This window comes from Delphinapterus leucas, chromosome 8 (assembly GCF_059928025.1).
Source record: "Delphinapterus leucas isolate spDelLeu-1000000601 "Yukka" chromosome 8, BTC_Dleu_Yukka2, whole genome shotgun sequence".
In the NCBI taxonomy this organism is placed as follows: domain Eukaryota; kingdom Metazoa; phylum Chordata; class Mammalia; order Artiodactyla; family Monodontidae; genus Delphinapterus; species Delphinapterus leucas.
This window is the reverse complement of record NC_143136.1, coordinates 91,362,235-91,387,710: the sequence shown is the minus strand read 5'-3', so window position 1 is coordinate 91,387,710 and position 25,476 is coordinate 91,362,235.

Sequence of the window (25,476 nt, the reverse complement as noted above, 5' to 3'; positions counted from 1 at the left end):
ATTTCCAAAGAGAACAGTGGGCTACTCGGGAAAAATGTATCAGATGCTCTCAAAGTGCCTGTCATGCTTTACCAGCAGCCATTAAAAGAGCATCTGCTACAAACAGCCTCCTCCAGGAGAAAGGCATATATTTATCTATATAAGGTTTAAGGTAGAAAACAACATAAGCAAGTATGATGATTCTGCATTTCACTATTAAGTAGGGCATATCAAACATCTAAGGTCTACAAATGTTATCAAATTTTACAGTTTAAAATGGGTGGATTTTATTGTATGTAAATAATACTTTAATAAAAATATATATTTTTTAAAATATAAGGTGTAAGACAGCTGAATAAACATGACAGAGAGCCCATGCATTTATAATATCTCCTTCCACTTTAAATCCTACCAAAGTAAAGAAACAAAAGAAGTTATAAATCAATAAGAGCAAAGCGATCAGGAGTAGAAAAAACAGTTAACGGAGAATAAATGTCAATAAAATTTAGAATGACAAAATGTAAACTAAATCCTAAATGCCTGCAGAAGGGAGCACAAACAAGTAATCAACTATAGGCCCTCAGAAAAAATGACAGAAGGTCTCAGAAATTGGGGTAACTAGAGTACAGAGCTAAAAATGGAATGATAAAGTCAGGCCAAAAAGGGTCAGCTGGGCTTTGAAGACTGGTAAGAATGACAACTCAGACTTGGTTCAAGATTGCTTTCCCACTGGTATTAATAAATTAGTAAGCATTATCAAGATAATCCCAAAACAAAGATACTGGAGAGTACCCCAGCTGCCAGAGTGTCTGTATTTCTCTCACAACAGCATCCTCAAATAGTAGTAAATTCTTCTTTCACTTGCAAGAAATCCACAAATCAGAAGGTCCTGGAGCCACAGGCTTACGCCTTTTATGCTGTTATAAAAGGTAATAGACCCTATTATTCCTTAAAGATCTGGCTAGTACCCTGAAATGGTTAATTTTAAGTGTCAACTTGACTGGGTTAAGGGATGTCCAGATATTTGGTAAAACATTTCTAGATGTGTCTGTGAGGGTGTCTCCAGAAGAGATTAGCATTTGAATTAGAGTAAAAAAGATCACCCTCACCAGTGTGGCTGGGCATCATCCGATCCACTGAGAAGCTAAATAGACAAAAAGGCAGAGGTAGGATGCATTACTATTTTTTTGCCTGAGCTGGGAAGTCCATCTGCTCCTGAGCGCTGCTGGTTCTTGGGCCTTTGGACTCAGACTGAATTACACCACCAGCTTTCCTGGTTTTCTAGCTTGAAGATGGCAGACTGTGAGACTTCTCAGCCTTCCTAATCACATAAACCATCCTTATAATAAGTGTCTTTATATATATCTCTCTACATCTCCTATTGGTTCTGTTTCTCTGGAGGGCCATAACTAATATATACCTTATGAAGAAATTCTGGCTATGCAACAATTCTATCCTTTTGAGTTCTGTAAGAACGTACGGCAGGCTTAGTCATGACCCAGCTCAGGGTCAAAGTCTGCCCAGAGGCAGCTGGATTTCCAGGATCCCAGTCCCACCCCTGAGAGCCCAGGGACTACATCTTCTCCCCTAACAGGAGAACAGAGGTTGATTCTCTGCATAAATCAAATAAACCAGGCTCTGGATATGGGACACTTGGCACAGTAGAGAGCAAGAGGATAGATCTGCATTAGAAACGGGAGTTGAGTAAAAATGTGCAGAAAATATAGAATAGTAAGATCTCAAGCTCTTTCTCAGAGGTCCAACAGCCAGGTCTATACACTGAAGAAGAAACCAAAAGCCCCTTTTCTGAACAGCGTCAGATGTTAACTGAGGCTAACATTTAGGGTTTTACCAATGAAATTGCTGTATTCACACATCATCCACTTACAATGAAGCCCACCCACCCATAAGTCATTTCCAAGCACATGGAGCATACACTTAGTTTCTAGGAGCTTCATCCTTTAATGTGGTTTTTCAGTGTAGGATCACTAGACATTTAGGAGAACTTCTAGCATCAAAGATAGTGCTCACAGTCAATAAACACTAAAAACTCAGAGAAAACAGACAATTCAGAGAAGAGAAATGTGTGTGTATTTCTTTGTGTGTACAAAAATGTAGTATAGATAGATTGATTGAACCATATGAAGCTGCTATTTTTATAAAGGTTGACTTTTGTGTCCAGTTATTGCCACTGAATAAATATTTAGGAAAGTGATGACAAGTGCTCATTTTTAGGCAACTGAAAGTAGAGGTGTAGGAGGAAAATCCTTACTAGCCTTCTAAAATTATCTATCTTTGATTATAATCTTCCCTAGATTGCCATTCAACTACAAAGATGAGAATGCTATAGACTCTAAGAAAGAGTGGCTTGGAAGAACTGAGGAAATAAATCTGATACAACCTTTAACTAGTCTCAAACCAGTTCTCCAAAGGTTGGAAGACTTGTGTCTGAGTTTTCCTATGGTCAGTCATTATAAGTCTGGGACCTTTCTGTGGTGAAAGGGACTCCCTTCAATATGCATGATGATTGGGCTACTATGTCCTGAGTGTATCCACATTATCAAACAGCATGAGTGAGGTTAAAGGTACAGATTTCAGGAAAAAAAATCTTGCTTTCGTAACGCATATTTATAAGAGTACATATATGAACAATAACCAACACTTTATCCATAATAGGACAGTAGTTAGAACATAACATGTAAGTAAGGGAAATAGAGCACAGCTCATGCTAGTGCAGGTGATGTGCTGGTCACATTGCACATTCAACTTTGTGCCACAGGTTTTCTTAGATTGTTATGACTATGAACTGAGACACGTGTAAGAAAGCTCTTTATAACTAATAAAACTGGTATAGTGGTAATTTATGATTAACTATATGTGGGCTCTATAAGTGTGCCATGGGGTCTAATGGTGAATATTCAGAATAGTGCACTTTATAAGAACTTTAAAGAACTTCAAAAACTTGGTCATAATCTTGACCATTGTAGCATTACTTCTGAGACTGACTTTGATAATAAAATTTATCAGCAACATATTAAAAATGTAAATGCCTTGTTAAGTAACTCTATCACATGAGCCTTCCCTGTGTGGAAAGACTCTTAAAGGGTATTTAAAATAACAAAAAAAAATCAGCCATCTGGACTTGATGACTTTACTGCTTTAGAGGAATAGACTGTGCTCCTCTCAAAGTCATCAGACCATGAATGGGAAACTTCCTGCCCGTCTTACAAATACTTCCTAATGAGTTCACAGGTTTTTTCCGCCCAATCAGTACAAAGCTATACAACTCAATATTTTATTACTCACAACCATTTTTCAAAACACTTTGGTACTTTGCTTAGGATTGAAGGAACCCATACTGCTTGTCTTAGTCAGTTTGAACTGCTATAACAAAATACCATAAACTGAGTGGTTTATAAACGAAAATGTATTTCTCATAGTTCTAGAGACTGAGAAGTCCAAGATCAAGTTGTTGGTAGATGCAGTGTCTGGTGAAGGCCCACTTTCTGGTTCATAACTGATGCCTTTTTTTTTTTCCTTCTGTCCTCATGCGGTGGAAGGAAACCAGAAAGCTCTCTGGGATCCCTTTTATAAGGGCACTAATCCCATCCATGGGCGCTCCAGCCTCATCCCATAATCACCTCCTAAAGGCCTAACTTCCTAATACCCTTACCTTGGGGGTTAGTATTTCAATTTATGAATTTGGAGGGAATACAAACATTCAGACCAGAGCACTGCTTGAAAAAATCTAATACAAATAAGAATTAAAACTGTGCACATGGAGATGTCTATCAGAAAGCTGACTGAATCAACATGTGGAATCAAATCTGGCTAAATGAATCATCTTCACCTTTCTCTATCAGCATCCCCTTAAAAAAACTTTACCCTCCCCTGTCACCCTCCACCACACACAAACACAGACAGATGGAAATGAAAGCTTAGAAGATTCATTATTAAACTTAATGCTTGTTCATTTTCAACAGCCATTTGTTGCACAGAGAAGAGATAAGCAGTTTCCAGAATACAGATACCTTTGATTATTACTGACATAAAAATCAATGACAAAAGATAGGAGGGGGAGCACAAAACCTCATATACCTGAATCTTCACTGGCTTGTTTTCTTTTTGGTGGGGTGTGATAGGAGGGAACGTGGGTTCTAGAAGAGGAAGTCAAGGACTTGAAAATATCAATACGAATGAAAATATCATAACCTTTTCAGGTGACTGGCTATAAACATGGATTATAGTATGTCAGTCTATATTAGTACTTAAAGAAAGCAGAAGTTCCAAGTCCTTACTAGCTAAACAGAAAATAAATAGTCATGCACTGTGTTTTAACATTTATAAACAAAAACCAGAGCAATTAAAGAAATATTATTACTCATTAATTTCAAGTTATAGTCATTTTCTATTGGATTTGCTTGTAACCAACAAGCTCCAACACTACTGAGTCCTTGATGGTCTTCTGCATTTTATGTGTGTTTGAAACACAGAAAAATGCTTTTATTTCACTGGTTTGGAAGGATAGGGCTAATGATAATAAAGCTGATATGGCACCCGGCATTTTACAATTAAAGTCAGTGAAGTTATAGAAAGCACGAGTGACCTACAGTACGTTCAAAACCATGTAATATGAAACTAACTCCTGAACAAAATCTTCTAACCAAGGAAAACCTCGGGTACAATGGCAGGAACATGATGTGTGAGAGGCACTGATCATGTTGGGAGATGATGAGCATAGAATCTGAGGTCAGAACTGCTTGTTTTAAGTAGAAGCTCTGCCACTGGCTCAGTAACTGAGCAACCCGGGGCACACCTCTTGACACGCTTCTCTAGCTGAAGCCTGGGCATCAGTATGCCTGCCATGCCTTCCCAGAGATCAAATAAGATAACATGTAAAACTGTCACGCTTTGTAAAGCATACAAGCATAATGCATTATTTTTCTTTCATGGATAAAACTGAAAAAAAGCTCAATTATAGGATCATCTGGAAACTTTTAAACTCTAGGCAGGTGTAATAAGATCCTGCTGTATTAGTCACTATGGAAAAGCAAATTTCATTTACTGTCATTGAACATTTTTTTTATAATGATGTTCTGAATAAGACCCAATCTGATTAGATTTTGTCAATGGCTATGCAGAGATCCAATTTCTAGGAGAACTGACTTTAAGATTCTATCTTCACCCTTTTGGTTTGGTGGCGAGACCAACTTTTAAAGAGTAGAGAAAGACTAAGGCCAAATAGGAGGCATTATATTACACGCATAATAGATATTTCTTCTTATTTAAGATACAATCAGTATTTCTACACGGCTTTTAAGAATTACACTGTAAGTACAGATCAAAGACCACCTTTGATCTACAGAGAATTACAGATCTGAGAAATGTTGAAATATCAAACAATCCTAGTTTGGAATTTTCACTATCATATTTTTCTTGATGGCCTCGGTGTACGTGCTTTAACATAAATAATTATAATCACAAACATCCATCTAGAATTTTAGAATTAATCAAGCAATCTCTATTCCATGACTTCATTTAATATTTACACAACCCAGTGTAGCAAGTTTTACAACAATGATGACGGTACTTGCCTATGGCGCAGATTTCAAGAAGAGGACCTCTGACAGGAAGGCCTGGGACCATAGTCACTGCACCAGGCTGCTTAGCAGTGGAATGAAGGTCCATGCATGCGCCCTACTGGGGCTCAATGTCAAAAACAACATTCCAGCAACCTGAGCTCCCAAGTCTAACCACAGACTGATAACCCAGCTGGACACATTGGCCCAGATGGTTTCATAATCCCTTTCAAACCTCTAGTGTTATGCCTTGCCTTACATTGTAAATGGCTCCAGTTTAGAGATGATGAATTTTCTAAGAATGTACAAGGCTATCCATATAATAAGAAATTCTTTTCTACACACCGTATTACCTTAAGTCAGTAATTTGGGCCTCAGGTTCCTCATTGGAAAAATTTCTATTGAGTCCTTCCTATCTCATAAATCTATTATGTGAAGGTAGGAGTATTCTACAAATAGTAGGTAGTCTTAGTAAATTCAGTGTTAGAACTCCAGCCTCCTGACTCTCACCTGCGCTTTTCTTTCAGGTAATGCTGTCTGACATAGTATTATTTCAAAGCATTCTGAGCACTCTGACATTTCACGAGATGGGCAATAGGCCCTGGACAACACATTCCTTTCCAACAGTCATTCCTTTCCAACAGTTGCACCTCATTCCCGAGCAGGGCTGTGAATCAGTTTATATTCAGACATCATTCCAAATGGTGAAGGACTTCACCTCTCCTAGCCCCTCACTGGGGACTAGTACAGTAGCCCCTCTAAGTAAGGCTGTCTTTAGATGAGAAAGAAAACAAGCAAAAGAGTTTATTCCCTCCTCCACGTTTTCAGGGAACCATGGTGCCAACATACCCACAGACATAATTCAAGAGTCATTATTATCTACAGTCATAATATATGAGTATATGAATATTATTAGTTGGTTCTCTCCTGAAGGGAGGCCTGAGGGTGCTCTGCCATGTCTGCCACTGACGTTTCAGATGATCTCCAAATTCCTTTCAGGATTCTTAGCCAGGTCCTGGAACACCAGCAGAGGAAGCTGGCAAGCCCACAGGACGGTTGAAATAGTACAACCAAACTAAAAGAAAGGGAGAGGTTTTCCTTAGGCTTTCAAGTTATTGCATTCAGCTACTGGGGCCTGGGCCGCAAAGAACGGCTGAATCTCTCTTGACTGAATGCTTCGCTGGGCACCTGTCAGCAGTTGAGTTGTGCCAGAGGCCCAGGTCTAATTCAGCTGCACCTGCAGACACACACATACACGTGTGCACACACACATGAAGAATAAGGCACAGGCAGTAACTGAGATTTGACAATCACTAAATATATTTTGACTGATGTGAAATACCTCATTGGACCTTACACTTATTAAAGGTATGCTCTTTAGACTCTATATCTTCTGTAATCAAAGAATATAAGATCTACTGTTTTCGTTGGACAATATTCCTATGATGTCTCTATGTTTATCCTTTATACATGTGTCTTCATCTCATGTTAAGATCTTTACAGTAATAATGAAGTAAACTTTCATGAAGTATCTGACTACTCTGTTAATAATCTGAGAGCTAATTCAGGCCTAAATTTAGAGTTTTAAAAGATCTGGATACGAGTATAAACAAACATTCTTCAAATAAACAATAACAAAAGTTAACCAAGAAGAGCACGCAAGAGTTTGTCTGTTTGTTTGTTTGAAGGAACTAAAGACTGTGTAGGCAAATATATCTAAATTACTTAGGCTCCTAATCGTTTTAATAGTTTGTCCACAAGCCTTATCCTGTAAGTGTCATCACTTACAGCTTGTGCTATTATCAATTAAATACTCAGATCAGAAATGGATCCAATCAGACTCTACATATACTTGCTCTTGACATCATGGGAGTTACACATATAACACTGAAAGCAACTCATTCCATGCTGTCTATGAAATAAAGAATATTTTCGGTGAAATAGATGCAAAGGCTTTGGGAAGCTTCAGAAAAAGAAAATGTTTTTCTGCATCACAGGAGATACGTTTTTTTCTTCTATTACCTTTTGTTGCTACCATTTTCATCAATAAAGGTCTTCATCTAGTTGCAAAAGATACAAAGAAAACCCTTTTTAAATCTTTGTGAGAACAACCTTGAGGTAGTTCCCCTGGCTTTGAATTATAATGTATGTCATCAGTAATGTAAGTTGTTATTATTTACTTCTGACATTAAGATGTTGCTTTAGGGCATATTGTTGCAAATGTATCCTATTCAGTTTCTTGCCTTCTAAATGCCCTTCATGTTTCAGTAAAACAATCCAATCAAAACTAAAGACCAAAAACACTGTAAAACAAATCAAGCATATAAACAGTTCCTAAGCATTCCTGTTACATTTAGCCCTTTAGCCAGAGGCTCTTAAATTTCATAAGCTGTATATAGTAGTTTAACTTAGCAAACTGACCACAAAAAATGTCATCAGTGCATATTACTTTCAGTCAGGTTCTTAAGGACTACACCCTGGAAAGACCTGGAGGGCTTTGGAATCATTTGGAACACCAAAAGTCACCCAGGTAGAGCTCTCACTGAGCATATCCAAGATCAATTAACCATGCTCCTCCCTCTTGCCAGCTTGGGGCAGGACCCTTGAGACTGTGGCCCCACCCTGGAGCCAGCCAACAACAGGCCCACTGCACCTTCTCTACTGAGATGCTCCCAATAGGATAGAGAGGGATCGCTTTGGGAGGATGTGGGTTGCTCATGGTTAGTGGCTGAAGAATTAACGCTGTCAAGGAGTCTCCCACCTGTAGAATCTCTGGAATAAGGATCTTTATTATTATTGCTAATGGGGATAAACTGAAATTTTGCAGCAGGATGTTAATTTGCTGTAGGAGAACATTGCCAAATGCCCACTGCAAAATATCAGGGAACTAACGGGAGAAGCAGTGAAGTGGTTGTTTCTGTAGTGATGCTTTCCTTCCAGGGTCCAAGGGGGATTTTAATATCATCAAGCAGGATAATTTGAAATTAATTCTTAAATTCCCTACTTTCAGACAATTGAGAGAATATGTATGTATATATTTATGTACGTATGTATGTATAGATTTTCACATTACAAAATGACCTCAGAGCCTGAGTGCTTTTAAGTAACTTCTCAAACTTCTGATTCTTCTATGTATTTCATAATACAAATCGAGTGCCTACTTAGTATGAAGCATAGCACTATATTAGATACTGCTGATACACCAGTGAATGAAATAGACACGGTCCCTGGCCTCATGGAGCTAAACTTCTACTTGGGGTAGGCAGATAATACATAAGAGAAATAAATATACTTTCTGATGGTGATAAACAGTATGAAGAAAATGACAAGCTGATGTAATTCAGAGTGACTGAACTTGAATGTTGTTGCTTTACAGCATCAGAAAGACTTCTCTAGAGAAGTACTGAGATGCAAATAGTCAAAGAAATTTGTTCGGAATAAGTGCAAAGGCAGAGGGAGGGAACAACTTTGGCTGATTTGAGAAACAGGGGAAAGAGGCTATGGGAGCTGAGTTCCTGGGAACAAAAGGAAGATGATGCAATAGGTAGGCAGGGGCTGACAGCTTGTGCGCTGCGTGAAAAAGTGTGGATGCTGCTCTGAAAGCAACGGGACATTGCTGATAATTTAAAAGAGGTTAATAGCATTGTCTTATGTACGTTTTTGAAAGGTCACTTTGTCTAGTCTTGGATAATGGTACAGAGAGGCGAAAGTGCAAGAAAGGAGATCATAAAACTATTAGAACAAAGGAAAGAGATGGCAGTGTCATGGCTAGGATGGTGGCAGGGGAAATGGAGAGAAGAGGCCAGATTTGGGTGTATATTAGAAGTAGAGCTCTTAGAAATTGCTGATGGTTTGTGGCAGACAGAATTCTAAGATGACCCGTAAGATTCCGCCCCCTGGGGTACATGCCCTGTATAATCTCCTTCCCTTGAGTGTCAACAGTACCTGTGAATATAATGGGATAGTCACTCCCATGATTATATTATGTTGATTGAGATTTCCCCATGGCACGCTGGCGTGAAATTTTTCTGCTGGCTTTGAAGAAGTAAGCTGCCATGCTGTGAGAGGGCCATGTGGCTAGGGCCTGAGAGCAGCCTCTGGGTACTGAGAGTGACCCCCCAACTGACAGGGGATGTTAGCCCCACAACCACAAGGATCTGAATTCTATCAACAACCTGATAAGTTTGGAAGAGGACCCCAAGCCTTGGATGATATCACAGCCCGGCTGACACTTTGATTATAGCCTGTGAGTCCCTGAGTGGCTAACCAGTGCCTGGACTCCTGATCCATGGAAACTGAGGGAAAAATACATTATGTTGTTTTAAACCACTACGTTTATTTTAATCTGCTATGCAGCAATGCAAAACAAATACATGGTTTATAATGGAGAGGACAAAAGAAAGGTGTAAAACAAGAAGTTCAGCATTTTTGGCTTGTTCTCCAAATACCATCCTCCACTAAAAAGAACAGATTCCCTTAGAAAAATAGCTGATTCTGGGGCTAAATCAAGGAACAAACAAAAGGAGCCACAAATATCTTTTTCTGCCAGAAAGGAAGGAAGTACTCAAAGAATGAAAGGGATGTGTCACAAGGGACTTGGAGGACCCACCTCCTAGAGTAATGAAAATTAAAACAAAAGTAAACAAATGGGACCTAATGAAACTTAAAAGCTTTTGTACAGCAAAGGAAACCATAAACAAAACAAAAAGACAACCCTCAGAATGGGAGAAAATATTTGCAAATGAAGCAACCGACAAAGGATTAATCTCCAAAATATACAACAGCTCATGCAGCTCAATATCAAAAAAATAGCCCAATCAAAAAATGGGGGGGGAGATCTAAATGTCTATCTGACATACAGATGGCCAAGAAACACATAAAAAGATGCTCAACATCACTAATTATTAGAGAAATGCAAATCAAAACTACAATGAGGTATCACCTCACACTGGTTAGAATGGGCATCATCAGAAAATCTACAAACAACAAATGCTGGAGACGGTGTGGAGAAAAGGGAACCCTCTTGCACTGTTGGTGGGAATGTAAATTGGTACAGCCACTATGGAGAACAGTATGGAGGTTCCTTAAAAAAACTAAAAATAGAACTACCAGCAATCCCACTCCTGGGCATATATCTGGAGAAAACCATAATTCAAAAAAATACATTCACCCCAATGTTCATTGCAGCACTATTTACAATAGCCAGGACATGTCCATCAACAGAGGAATGGATAAAGAAGATGTGGTACATATATGCAATGGAATATTACTCAGCCATAAAAAGGAACGAAATAGGGCCATTTGCAGAACATGGATAGACCTAGAGACTGTTATACAGAGTGAAGTAAGTCAGAAAGAGAAAAACAAATATCATATAATATCGCTTATCTATAGAATCTAGAAAAATGGTATAGATGAACTTATTTGCAAAGCAGAAATAAAGACACAGATGGAGAGAACAAACTTACAGATACCAAGGGGAAAGGGGGGGATGGGATGAACTGGGAGATTGGGATTGACATATGTACACTACTATGTATAAAATGACTAATGAGAACCTACTGTATAGCACAGGGAACTCTACTCAATGCTCTGTGGTGACTTAAATGGGAAGGAAATCTAAAAATGAAGGAATATATGTATATGTATAACTGATTCACTTTGCTATACAGCCAAAACTAACATAACGTTGTAAAGCAATTACACTCCAATAAAAAATAAACAAACAAACATCACTATCGATGGAAAAAAAAAGCAGAATCATTAATCATTAGAGAAATGCAAATCAAAACTACAATGAGGTATCACCTCACACCAGTCAGAATGGCCATCATCAAAAAATCTACAAACAATAAATGCTGGAGAGGGTGTGGAGAAAAGGGAACGCTCTTGCACTGTTGGTGGGAATGTAAACTGATACAGCCACTAAGGAGAATAGTATGGAGGTTCCTTAAAAAACTAAAAATAGAACTAGCATACGACCCAGCAATCCCACTACTGGGCATATACCCTGAGAAAACCATAATTCAAAAAGAGTCATGTACCACAATGTTCACTGCAGCTCTATTTACAATAGCCAGGACATGGAAGCAACCTAAGTGTCCATCGACAGATGAATGGATAAAGAAGATGTGGCACATATACACAATGGAATATCACTCAGCCATAAAAATAAACGAAATTGAGTTATTTGTAGTGAGGTGGATGGACCCAGAGACTGTCATACAGAGTGAAGTAAGTCAGAAAGAGAAAAACAAATACCACATGCTAACACATATATATGGAATCTTAAAAAAAAAAAAAAAAGGTCAGGAAGAACCCAGGGGCAGGACAGGTATAAAGACGCAGACCTACTAGAGAACGGACTTGAGGACACGGGGAGAGGGAAGGGTAAGCTGGGAGAAAGTGAGAGAGTGGCATGGACATATATACATTATCAAATGTAAAACAGATAGCTAGTGGGAAGCAGCCGCATAGCACAGGGAGATCAGCTCGGTGCTTTGTGACCACCTAGAGGGGTGGGATAGGAAGGGTGGGAGGGAGACGCAAGAGGGAAGAGATATGGGGATATATGTATATGTATAGATGATTCACTTTGTTATAAAGCAGAAACTAGCACACCATTGTAAAGCAGTCACACTCCAATAAAGATAAAAAAAAGAAAAAAAAAAAGTGGGGCTGGGGACATGGGACCAGATTAAAGAGGATTCCCCTGAGCATCAAAATTAATGATGAAGTAATGGTTTACAATCCATTAAAAGAAATAACAATTCATAGGTCCATGACATAAAAATAAATGAAGAGGTAAATAAATTAGGGAGAAGGAAAAGTTCTTCCTTAGAGCATAATGCTAACTAATAAATCTAGAAGGAATTATGGATATATAAACTCAGCTCAGCATTTGATAAACATCATAATCATGATTGATTCAACTGGGAGGTATGAAAGGATGCTAAGGCTGCTGGCTGGAGGAGAACAGCTCAATCAGAATCCAAGCAGAGATTTTATATGGATATGATTTATAGATATATGATTTATATTTATATATCATTTTAATATATAATAGTTTATATTTCATTATATACGATAATGTATTTTATATTGTATATTTATTTATACAATAATTAGTGTAATTATAATAAATAATGTTGAGATATACTCTATATAAATCATACCCTTGCAGAAGAATTTGGCCTTCTGCAGGTGTGGAAGTCAGTTAAACAGGTTAAGTGGGCTGCTGTCTCAGTGTGATGCTGAAGCTTTAAGTCCAAAAAGCAGGCAGTAAGCAAGGGAAAAATGGATGGAAAGTAGTTGGGGGCTGGGGGGAAGCAAGAATGAGCTGGAACACAAGCAAAAGCTGCAGACATGAAGATGGACTGAAACCTGGGTCCATTCTTATTGCTTCTGATGTTGATGATGTGTGTCCTGCAGATGTCAGTGCCCTTAGACCTGGCCCAGGAGTCAGAGAAGGTGAAAAGGGAACCAGAGAGAGGGGAACAATTGCAGATCTGGCCCCACGTACCAGTGAGGTAAGCTGATAGGTAAGCGACCAGGTGTGAGACTATAGGATGGCCACTGCTTCACTTCCACCATCACAATGGCCCATAGTGAATCTTGTGTGGCCCAGCCTAACCAGAAACATTCTGGGAAGAGTAATTCAGCCCAGCCAGACTGACACACTCCAAAGACAGTGGGATATAGGTTTAGACTTCGTGTGTCATGCCACAAAATACTCATCATTTAAAAAGGGGAAAATGAAAAATCTGGCAGACACCAGCTTCAAGAAGGTTGATACCACCTCTTGAGAGAAGGACCCAGCATCACTTCTCTGGTATTCCTACCAAGAACACATGAGCCCTGTCTAGACCCAAGGAAACCAGGCTGAGCAACATCTTACAGAGTGAAAGATCTGTACTCTTTAAAAATACCAAGAACATAGAAGGCTGGGAAAGGTTGAAGAACTGTTCCAGATTTAAAGAGACATAAGAACCAAATGTAAAGCAAAATCCTGGATGGCATCTTGGACCAGAAGGGAAAAGAGACCTAACTGAGGTAGTCAGAAAATGTGAATGGATTTCAGGTTTGGTTGTAGTGCTCTATCAATGTAGATTTCCTGTTTGGGATGATTATACGGCAGTTGTGTTGGAGAGTGTCCTAGTTTTGGAAAACCACACTGGAGTATTTAAAGAGGAAGGGCCACCATACCTGAAAGTTGCCCGTAAGTCATCCAGAAATATAATAATGATAATGGGATACATATTATAAGTATTCACAGGGAGATGGAACAAATGTGGTAAAATATGAACAATTGGGAAGCTAGGTGAAGGAGATTTGGGAGTTCTTTGGACTGCTTTTGCAAAATTTTTATTAGTTTAAAATTGCTTCAAAGTAAATTATAAAAAAATGAAGGGGCTTCCCTGGTGGCGCAGTGGTTGAGAGTCCGCCTGCCGATGCAAGGGACACGGGTTCGTGCCCCGGTCTGGGAGGATCCCACATGCTGTGGAGTGGCTGGGTGCGTGAGCCGTGGCCGCTGAGCCTGTGAGCCATGGCCGCTGAGCTTACGCTTCCGGAGCCTGTGCTCCACAACGGGAGAGGCCACAACGGTGAGAGGCCCGCATACCGCAAAAAAAAAAAAAAAAAAAAAAAAAAGAAGGAATAGGAAATAAGTGAAGACAATAAATATTGACCATGATCTTTTCAACTTGTGCTACAAATTAGGGACTGGGAAATGGGGCAAGGACCAATAGAGATATTTGGTCTCAAGGAAGGATTTTTAAAAGCTGGTTGATAGAATCTGTTTGTATCTTGATGAGAACAGTGCCAGTGACTAAGAAGGACAAAGAGAGAGAAAGGGAACAAAATCCTTGAACAGCACCAAAGGGCTGATGTCCATGTGACAAGATGGGGTGGTGTCTGTGAGAAGCAAAGACTTTTGCTCTTCAAAACAGAGAGAAAGCAATGAATTTAGATTCAGATGCCAGTCGGATTTACTAAATATAAAATACTTAAAAGCAGAAACGTCCCTGGCCCTGATGATTAGTAATTAATGGGAAAATAAAAGTAAAGCGAAATGAATTACATTATTTTTTTAAATGAAACGAAGCTTATGCCAGCTCTGGGGAAATGTGTGTGATCCTACATGGTCGAACACCCAAAGATTTGCTGACTGAGGCTGCTGGCTCCACTCTGGATTTTTCAGTAAAGGTAAAAACCAATTTCCACTTGAAGCAGACAAAGGTTCTGGTTAGGCAGGGAATGCGTGACTATCCGGTTGAAAAGATAATTGAGGAGTTACACTTCAGTGTCTTTTGTACCAAATTCTTCAGGCTTTATTGTGATTTGTCACTAAATCATTATTTTTTTCACAAATGCCTTAAAATTTTAGCATTTTAAAACTCTGGTACATTGGAATTAGCTGTTTTCACTTATTCCTCAAAGCATGTTTTTTTTAAATGTAAGTACACACAATTATCCTTCCAGAGTATTGATGAATTTGCCAATGTTCTTTCCCTGCTGTGTACATTTTCTGTTTATGTTTTACCTTCAACATAGATGATTATTATCTATTTTATAAATATTCTGTTTCTAGACTCTTTTCCAACAAAGGAAATTGTATCTTTTTGAAATGTGTACACAATGCTACCTCCACTGGCCTTGTAAATTGCACATTGGTCATCCCAACTCCATCACTTACTACCTTCTTGACCTTGGAAAATGTACTTATCCTCTCCAGCTTTAATTTCCTCAAACATTAAATACAGGAATCTGTTGTGATTCATTTGAGTGTGCTACTTCTATAACTCATCCTTCCCCTGGGGTTACTCTAAATATTTTAATTCTTCTCTTGGGATTTCACTATATGTAATTAGTTTAAATCACATATATTAAGGTCATTGAGATTTAACAGTAAGACATAAAGATGTAAACTCTTTAGGAAAGCAGGGACTCTAGGAATTATCTATCCATCCCACATTTGTCTCTAGGGGTTTTCTAGTTACGTTAGTGATACTTACTAAATAGTTAAGGGTCAATTTTAGGACCTAGTTCTGTATAAGGTGGTCCTTCCCTGTGGAACCTACATCATTGGGATGCTGTGCTGATTAAATGAGGGTGTGCACGTGTAGCATCTAGTGAAGTTTCTGGCACATAGAATGTCCTCAGTAAATATTAAGGTTATCATTATTGGTGGTGGTGGTTATTCCTGATCCTCCCTTTTACTAAAAACCATGCTGCTCTTGAGAATAGACAAATAATACACTTCACTTGGACAAGTGAGTTTGGAAACCGGAAAAGGTACAAAATACCATTCCTTGAATAACCTTCACAAGGACGGACACAAGGACTCCAAACAAGGAAATGTCACTGGCAACACCAAAACCCAATTCTTCTAATTTCCTTTCTAGTCCTCTCTAGTACTTTTTTTTAGTAGAAATACTTTGCTCTGTGTCCACACTGCTTCCAATCTGGTCTTTATAACAGACTCTCACTACCTTAGCTCAATTGGTGATAAGCCTATCACATGGCTCAGATTACTGCACAAAATATCACTCAACTGACAATTCATTTGTTTCCTACTTCTTCCACTCAGTTCCATCCTCTCACTAACAGAGATGCATGTACATTTCCTGTCCTTACCATTTCTTTCTCCAAAGAGGTTAGAAATCCTCATTTCTGTTGTTTCTATCCAGTGTTAAACACAGTTCCATTTTTGCTTTGCTAAGTTTTTCTCATTTAATGGTGAAGTACTTTTGCTTTTAACCCATTGATTTGATTAGCTCTTCTATGCATTTCTAGAGAGGCCCTAGGAACTTTGTATGTTGTGAAAGCCTATGTTTTCACCCAGGGTTAAAGAAATCTCATTGCTATACCCAATATGGACAAAGGCATTTGTCTATGTTAGAGATCACCATGTAGATTTATGTTATTATGACTTCTGTATTAATCACTAGAGGATATCCAGGGCTTTTAGCTACACAGACATTATGGGCCTCCTTAGAAAAGGAGTCTAAACACAGACGATTGTCAATAGCTAGCTGTTTAAACTCTATTAGGAACCATGCCAATAATGGGCAATTTAAGCACAATGAGCTCTGACACCATTCTTTACTTAAAACCATTTGCCCACAGCTTCTTAAAAACCTTAAAAAGTAAAAATCACTAAAATGACCAGGGAGGTACAGGATTCTAACACAAACAAATAGAAAGCAGGTTTGGAAAATCATTCTTGATGTTATCCTCTCATAGTGTTAAATTATTAGATGAACGGAATGGGAGGTTTCACAAATACTTCATCATCCACTCAGTACCAGTCTTCTACTTCTGCTGCTGATTTGCCAACTCTTGCCATGTGAGACCAATTAGCAATTTGGGACACTGCCTCCTCAGCTTTTCCTCAAGTACCTGAGCTACACTTGGTCATTTAAAGTTGGAGGAGATTTGACAAGTTTTCTGACTGGGAACAATGCCTTTAACCTTTGGGGGATCGAGAGGAGGAGGAACAAGGTACATCTTCTGTCTAGAGTGGCCACTGGACCATGGGATGATTTATGATTTCTAGGAGAAAGGGGTCAAGAACTGATTGGTTTTCCTCAGCCTCTCTTCAGATCTTCATGTTTGAATTAAACGCACACAAGAGATGGGATATTGTGTGGACCAAAGTTACAGGGTGGTTTATGTGAAGCCAGAAGGCCTCAGTTCTGCATTCAGCTGTCTTTATAGGTCACTAGTGTGAGTAGAAAAAATTCCCTTCTTCCCTTCTAAGTTCTTTGGATGGCTAATAATTAAATTGACATAAGACATTAACAGGAGAAAACCAAATTTAATTTCCTATGTAAGAGAGCCCCATAAAAATATGAGACTCAAGAAAGTGACTGAAGAAAGCAGCTTTTACACCTTTTAGGCAAAGAAACAATAAATTTTTGAAGAATTGACAAGATCAAGGGGTTTCTCCTTGGGGTAGTAAATTGGTGAAGTAACAAGGTTTGTTTATAGAGGCTTCTTGGCCCTAAATTTCCTATCTTTGGTGATAAGGATGCCTTCTACCCTCCTGGTACAGGGAGGGTACCTTTCACATGGGCGACTTACCTCCTGTTTTCAGGGAACAAAGGAGGGTCAGAGTGTGCTTCTCACACTGGATGTTCTGAAGTACCTTTAATTCAAAATAATCAATATAACAAAGTGGCATATTTTGGAGTGGCATATTCTACTCCCTTTCACTAGCGGAGCTTTTTGTATGGACTTTCTATAAGTGACCAGCTATCATCAAGGCCAAGTGCATCCACAACTTACATGTATGCTGAAACTGAGTAGTTTCTTTCTAGATTTTCCAGCTTTTGTAAAAGTCTGTAAGATTTTGCTGAAGCAGAACTTTTCTCACAGTTCTGATGGCCCTACTTTGCTGATTCCCTGTACCATGTTTAATCTCCCTTCTTTTAACCTGTTGGTCAGTTTAACAACTTGCTATTTCTTCATTCATTTGTATGTATTCATTTATCATAGTATGTGAGTTTATTTTGTTTACATAATATGTTAGGAGCTATGGAAACACTGAGGATATAGCCATGAATGATAACCTATCTCTACAATCAACAAGCTAACAATTTAGTAGATGACAGTTTAAACTCAGTCTTTTATGAGCCATGGCAAACAAAGTGTTGGGAGGCATGGCAGCACAAAAGAAGAAAAAGTAATTTAACTTTAGCTTGGGAGGTCAGGAAGGCTCCTCAACGGAGATGGCTATCTAAACCAAGATCTAAAAGCTTAGTAGGAGAATTGAGGAAAGAGCACAAGTCTCTTTGTAGAATCTGCATAATTATTTCATATTCATTTCTCTCCCCCATTCATGTTTATTGGCTAGATTGAATTACCATATTACCATATTCATTCATTTATATTGGGAGATGGGTAAGCAGAGCTGATCTGCTCACCATATATTAAGGAATTTCTGAAATTGAAGAGTGAGTCAAGAGAAGAAAAATGGGTACCAGCTTAGATGCCAGAAATTTAAAGCCTGTTCCTAGGCCATTAGCTTCAGGTCTGTGATTTTTAGGTTCCGTTTCTTACAGCAGCCAGGGTTCAGAGATGGCTTGAAATGATCAAACTGGCTTAAAAGAGACACTCAGGGGATTCACCAGCATGAAACATCACACGCGGTTATCTATACTGGTCCTTTTCATTCTGCTCCCTAATAACAGGGCTGAAAGAGCCCTGATTCCTTCAACTGGGAGCAATATATTTGATTAAGACAATCAACCTTGGGCAAATAATTTAAACCCATAGGCATCATTTCCTCTATTCATAATATGCCAAAAAGTACTCCTACTTATTGGATTATTTTAAGAAACATTTATAATTATACTAATTCTAAAGGACAGAGTAATGCATATAGTAAGTGCTCATTTATATAATTATTTTTATGTAATTACAATTTATGTATTTATTATAATTATTATTAGCAGTATTATATAGAAAGCAATCTCAACTCACACTGCAGCAGTCTATAGACAAGTGCTCTCCAAATATTTTTGATTATACCATCAGCAGTTAAAAAAGAAAGTAAAATTTAACATACACATTAAATTTATGTACATATTACATCTATTTTTATATTAATATATTTTAACTTTATAACATAAACTAAAATATATTAAAATCTAAATTAAAATGTATCCGATTAAAAAAAAGAAATGAGGGACTTCCCTGGTGGTTCAGTGGTTAAGACTCTGCGCTTCCAATGCAGGGGGCGCAGGTTTGCTCCCTGGTCGGGGAGCTAAGATCCCACATGCCCCGCAGCATGACTCCACCAAAAAAACAGAAATGAAAATTCTAATGTTTTCACTCTGCATACTGTATTCCTTGATGACACCCACTGAAGGGGGCTTAATTCATTTGTAGTCCTTTCAGAGAATCCAGCATATTGCTTGATACACAGTTCCTAGTTATCTAAAAATTACTTGATATTACATAGTTAATAGTCTATAAATATTTGTGAAATGCATAAATGATGCAATGAAAAATTACATCTTTCAAAGGGTTGTTGGCTCCTAGACTATACACATAAGTAAACAGATATTTTTAGGTCTCATTTGTAATATATTGCAATGGTGTAGTAGGGTATTTGAAGTTATAGGGTAGCCCCTCCTTGGACTAGATTGTATTTTAATTCTTTTAATCAAATACGTGTGAATTTTAGGACACCAGATGGCAAAGGACACCAGAGGCTGGCCGTGGGGCTTCACAGGCTCTTTCTTCACTATGCTACGTCTGAAAGATATTTGTATGCTACCGACACTGCGGTCATTTATCTGCCTGGTGGTGGTAAACTTTAATCCATCTGAAGGATGCTGGGCTCCAGAAATGACAGTAGTCTTTGGTATTTGGACCCTGATGATGACACATTGGTTGTTCCTGCTCTAAGTTTCTCCAGGTCCCTCCAGACTGCTGATGTTGTATACCGTTTTATTCCAACCCTCTGGCAAGACTGTATCCTAGGTATAACTGGTAGTAAAAACCCAGTAGACTTCTGCCCATGTTAGGAAGTACTATGATTTTCCTTTATGTCATTTGGAAATGAAAGGGCACACACAGATGTGCAAGTGTAATTCATTCTTCTTGGAACAAAAGTGAATATATCTTAAAGGAAAAGTCACAATGGCCTTGATCACCATCCTTTGCTTACCAAAATGTCACAATATATTACTTTTCTCTATTTTCCTAAGAAAGAAGAAAAGATTGCTAAAGGGTAGCTGGGAGGATGCTCAACTTCCATCGGAAGAGTTTCCTTAGGATCCCTGAAACACACAATAGAGTGACAGACTAGACTTTCCCACCTTCTGCAGTGGGTGATGTGCACTCCTCTCTATGAGAGCCAAATGCGGCTTCTCATGGTTTCAGTGATCTCTGAATTTTTAAAAAGTTATCTTCCCATAACACATCCTACACACAATGGGGGACAAGGACTAGAATAATCATAATAAGACCTGCTCCTCAGGACAAGAGAGGATGGGAATTACCCAGCAGTCATTAATCAGTAGCAAACATCGACTCCTGCTGTATGGGAACAGTAGATGCCCTGCTCTGACTGCAGAGTCAGCTGGTTGGTTAGTCAATATGGTAGCTCTCTGGGAAGATCTCCTTCTTTGTCCATCGCACTCATGCTTATAAATTTGCTCTCTGAGGGGATCATCTCTGAAGTTTAAATTCAGATTGATGTCCCTCCTAGGGTATGCATGACTTTTACAGCCTACTCTATTTCACTGTGAGTCTGAAGGTGCAGGATGAGGGGTGTTTGTGTGTGTGTGTGTGTGTGTGATAGCCTTAGATTTGAACAAAAGCTATTGTTGGCCATGTCAGGTCTAGGTCTTCTTTGGACGTAGAGTTTCCTCAGAAACTAGGTAGGTATCCATCTATTTACTTCCAGTGAATTCCTTGAACAAGTAACCAGAGTCAAAGATCTCACCTGTACCTCACCTGTAGATTCTCATCATTTACTTTCTGGCCCATATACTCTAGCTATTCTCTAAACTTTGATTACTGACAGCTACTTAAAAGAATTTAAACCACTGGGCTTGACTAGAAAAACCACGTTCCTAGCCTGCTCTTAGTCCTCTCATTTTTCTGGACACTAAGGCTGCAACTTTGCCACAGCCCATTGTAATTGCTTAATCTGGGGGAAGAGAAACTGTTCTTCTAATTCTACAAAGGGACAAGTTATGTGACCTTAGGTCAACTTAGATTAGAGGGTTTCACCCTTAGAAACTCCTACTCTTAGTTTAAGCAATTACACATATAGCAATCTATCCTTAAGAAAAATGTGCATACTTCCTATTTGAGTTTGGATAAAATTTGGTTATTAACACATTTCTAGAAGACAGAAAATACTTATTTTTTTAATAAAGGAGACCTGAGAAAGCCTTCAGTGGAAGTAGGGGCCAATGTACTGGGAGAGCCCTGGAGGGACTCCAAACTCAAGTAGGAAACATAGCATTTGGAGTGCACAGACAGGCATTTATCTTCTGAAGAACTGTGCCAGGTGTCCTGACTTATCCCCATGCACGTAGGTCAATGTCTTGAATTTAGCCTTAATGGCAGGGATTAAGCAGGACGGTTTTTCAAAGAAATGGAAAGATCTGCTTAAGGATAATTAGGGCTTCTAGTGGGAATATTAATGTACCAGGACAAGGTCCCATATTCTAATCTCTTCTGGAGGAGTATCATAGAATTCTAAGATTGCCCTCATGACTTCTGCCTCCTAGTGTTATGCCCATAATTAGGTTACATTATATGACAAAAGAGATTTTGCAGATGTAATTATAGTTAATCAGTTGCTTTGGAATTAATAAAAAGAGATTATTCAGGTGGGCTTGACCTAATCACTTGAGGTGCTTAAATCTTTGTCTAAAACTCAGAGCAAGAGAAGTTAGAGAGATTCAAAGTATGAGGAGCATTTGATGTGAGAGGAATTCTCCATTTCTGGATGGATATGCACACTAAGGAATGCAGGCAGCCTTTAGGAGCTGAAAGCGGTCCTAGCTGACATTGTGGAAGGAAACAGGGACCTCAGTCCTACAGCCACAAGGAACTGAATTCAACCAACAACCTGAAAGAACTCGAAAGTGGATTTTTCCTCAAAGCCTCTAAACAAGAGCTCAGTCTGGCCAATCCCTTGATTTTGGCCTGTGAGTCCTACAGCAGAGACCCCAGTCATGTCAGGACTGACTCTGATCCATGGAAACTATGAGATAATAATTTGTGTTGCTTCAAACTGCTAAATCTGTAGTAATTTGCCATGTAGCAATAGCAAACTAGTACAAGTATGGAAGTTTGATCTGCCATTTTCCTCGCCTATGCACCCTAGAGAGAATCCTGCCAAGCACACAGAGCTCTAAGTAACTTCCTCATTCATTGTGGAGGCCTCTCCAAAAATGTACCCAATGTTTAAGGACAGTTCACAATCAATGGCAAAGGAAATTCATATCAGCTTCCAATAATAATCCAACTTTATGACACTAATAATGTCATTAATATTAGCAATGTTTAGATGGCCAAGGTTCAGCAGACGTTTGAGGAAAACTAATGGTATAAACTAAAAGGTCTGAGATGAGCGGACACTGGCTCAAGAAGAAATACATATAATTTAGAGAATAAGAGGTAACTTTCAAAAATTTCAAACTAGCAAATTCAGAGGGATTTGAAAGGAGAAAAGGCTGGTATAAAAAGACAGAAAACAGGGCTTCCCTGGTGGCGCAGTGGTTGAGAGTCCGCCTGCCGATTCAGGGGACACGGGTTCGTGCCCCGGTCTGGGAAGATCCCACATGCCGTGGAGCGGCTAGGCCCGTGAGCCTGCATGTCCGGAGCCTGTGCTCCGCGATGGGAGAGGCCACAACAGTGAGAGGCCCGTGTACCGCAAAAAAAAAAAAAAAAAAAAAAAAAGACAGAAGACGAACAGAATGTAGTCCTTGAAAAGTAAAAATGTGATCCAATAGAAAAAGTAAAAATAAAACAGAGTTAAGGGACTCTCTCAGGATTTAATGAAAAAGAAATATAAAGAGATTGAAATATAAAGCATGTGGCAGGATTTTCCACTTGATGGAGTGGTTATACAAGTTAAGTCTTTGATTTTGACAGTTGAAACATTATCCTTTGAGTACCCCCAGGTTAGGATAGATTTATATTTCCTATATAAATTTCCTATATTTCCTTCTCTACTTGTTCAATCATGCTACCAAATTTTACATAAGCACTATTGACAAAGTCACAATAATGCAAATTTGATAATTTGTCCTTTTAATTTTTAGAATCATTCTTAAAAGCACAGAAGACTTCAGTTAGAGAAGATAATGTAAGTGCTAACCATTCAGCTTTCTCATACTGGGATTAAATTTTTTCTCTCACACTCTACGTTCTTCTGATGTATGGTTCCGCTGAGAACTGCTCCTCCTCTAAAATCATAACCTCCAGTGTCTCATTCTCTGACCACATCCTTCCATATTACAGTCTTTAGTATCCTCAACACTCTGTACCAAAATTTCAAAACCACTGACTCTAGTTCATTTCTCACTGTCCCCCACAGCTGTATTCCTACCATCCATAAGCAGCCCGGCTTCCAAAGTGTATTGTCATCTTCCCCTGATAATATCTTTCTACTCTCTACTCCTCTTTCCTTCCACTGTACTCGCCTAGCAAACTCTCAGTCTTAGTAGTGATACTCAACCGTGTGCCATTTCCTGTCCTGCAACCAAGAAGCTGGGAACAGAACTGTCAAACAATACTGACTCAGTTAGCAATTAAAATTCTGGGAAATTCTACTGCATTTCTCTGGTTTGTTTGCTGTCACACTCTCCAAAATGACTTCCTCATAACTTATTTATCCTCAAATTATCAACTCGCCCCCATGACCACTTTCTCTCAACTGATGGCCTTGCTCAATACTTCTGTGATAAATGAATATAATCAGAGAGTAGCTACTTTATCATCCCTCCTCCAAATCTACTAATTTATATGCATACGTGCCCATATGTTCTGCCTTTCCTCCACTGCCATGAATAAAGGCCCTTACCTTACCTGTGCTCCAGGCCATTCCTGTACTTTTGTTCTGCGTCTCATCCCCTCTTGTCATATCAGGTGTAAGAGCTACTTGAGTTTTGTCTTCTCTACCCTACATCCTCATTTTCTCCCCCTCCATTGAATCATTTCCCAAAAGATGCAGATATGTTCTAATATCACCTCTCCAGTGAGTATGTTACTTCTTCACTCTTCTTCCCAGCTAAACCTCCTAAAGTTGTTCTCTATAGTTCCTGTTTCCATTTACTTCCATCCTTTCTCCAGTCCACTCGGAGACAACTCCTATTTCTCACTTCTCTGAGAAGACATTTGTGAGTATTGTCAATGACCTGAACATGGACAGGCCAGTAGTCCCTTTTCTCACTTGACTTCTCAGCAGCTTTGGATGCTGTTCACCATATATGCTTTTTCTTGAAACACTTTCTCCTTGGGTTCCCTTGTACTCCCCCCGGGTTTTCCTCCCTTCTTATTGGCCGCTTCTCAGAATCTGTTGCTGGCTTGTTCTCAGCTTGAAATCGAAATGTAAGAGCATGCCAAGCCTCCTTCTTAAACCATTTCTCTTCTTCATCCACCCAGTCTCTCCTTAGATGACCTCATTCAGTCTCATTGCTTTAAATGCAAACTATTCATGACTAATTTATAAACGTGTATCTCAGGTATGACGCCTTCTGGACTATCTTACCACCTCCTGCATATTTTACTGCCTGCTTACCGGCAGCAGTTAGATGCCTCTTGGCATCACCATCATGCTACCACTGATTATCTCAACATTTTCATCTAAACTGGCTTCCCCTGAGCTTTCCCATCTCAGTAAAGAGCACCACCCACTGTCCAGCTTATAGGACTTATCTGTATTCTGTTATTTACATCTGGCATCCAACTCACCTGCAAGTACTGTGAGCTCTATCTTTAAAACATATCCCAAATTGGTCTAATCATCATGATTTTTCACTTAAACTAGAGCAAAAATCTCCCAACTGGTCTCTGGTGCAACGCCTGCCCCTCCCACCCCTGCCGTCCATTCTCCACACAGTTGAAATCAACTCCTAGAACTGTGCATCAGACCATGTTCCTGTACATCCACACCGTGCCCAAAGCCTTCCAAAGCCTTCCCATTATGCTCAGAATGAAATCTAAACTCTTTACCCTGCTTAAAATACCTGCATTATGGTCTCACTCCTGCCCACCATACTGACCTCACCTCTTATCACCCTCTCTTTCCTGTTTGCCTGTCCCTTCCTTTCTCACTCTCACCTTTGGGTCATGACACTAACCATTTCCTCTTAAGTTAAAAGTCATCTCCTCAGAGGGGTCTTCCCTGACACTCAACTAGTCTGTCACTTCAGGCTTTTTTTTT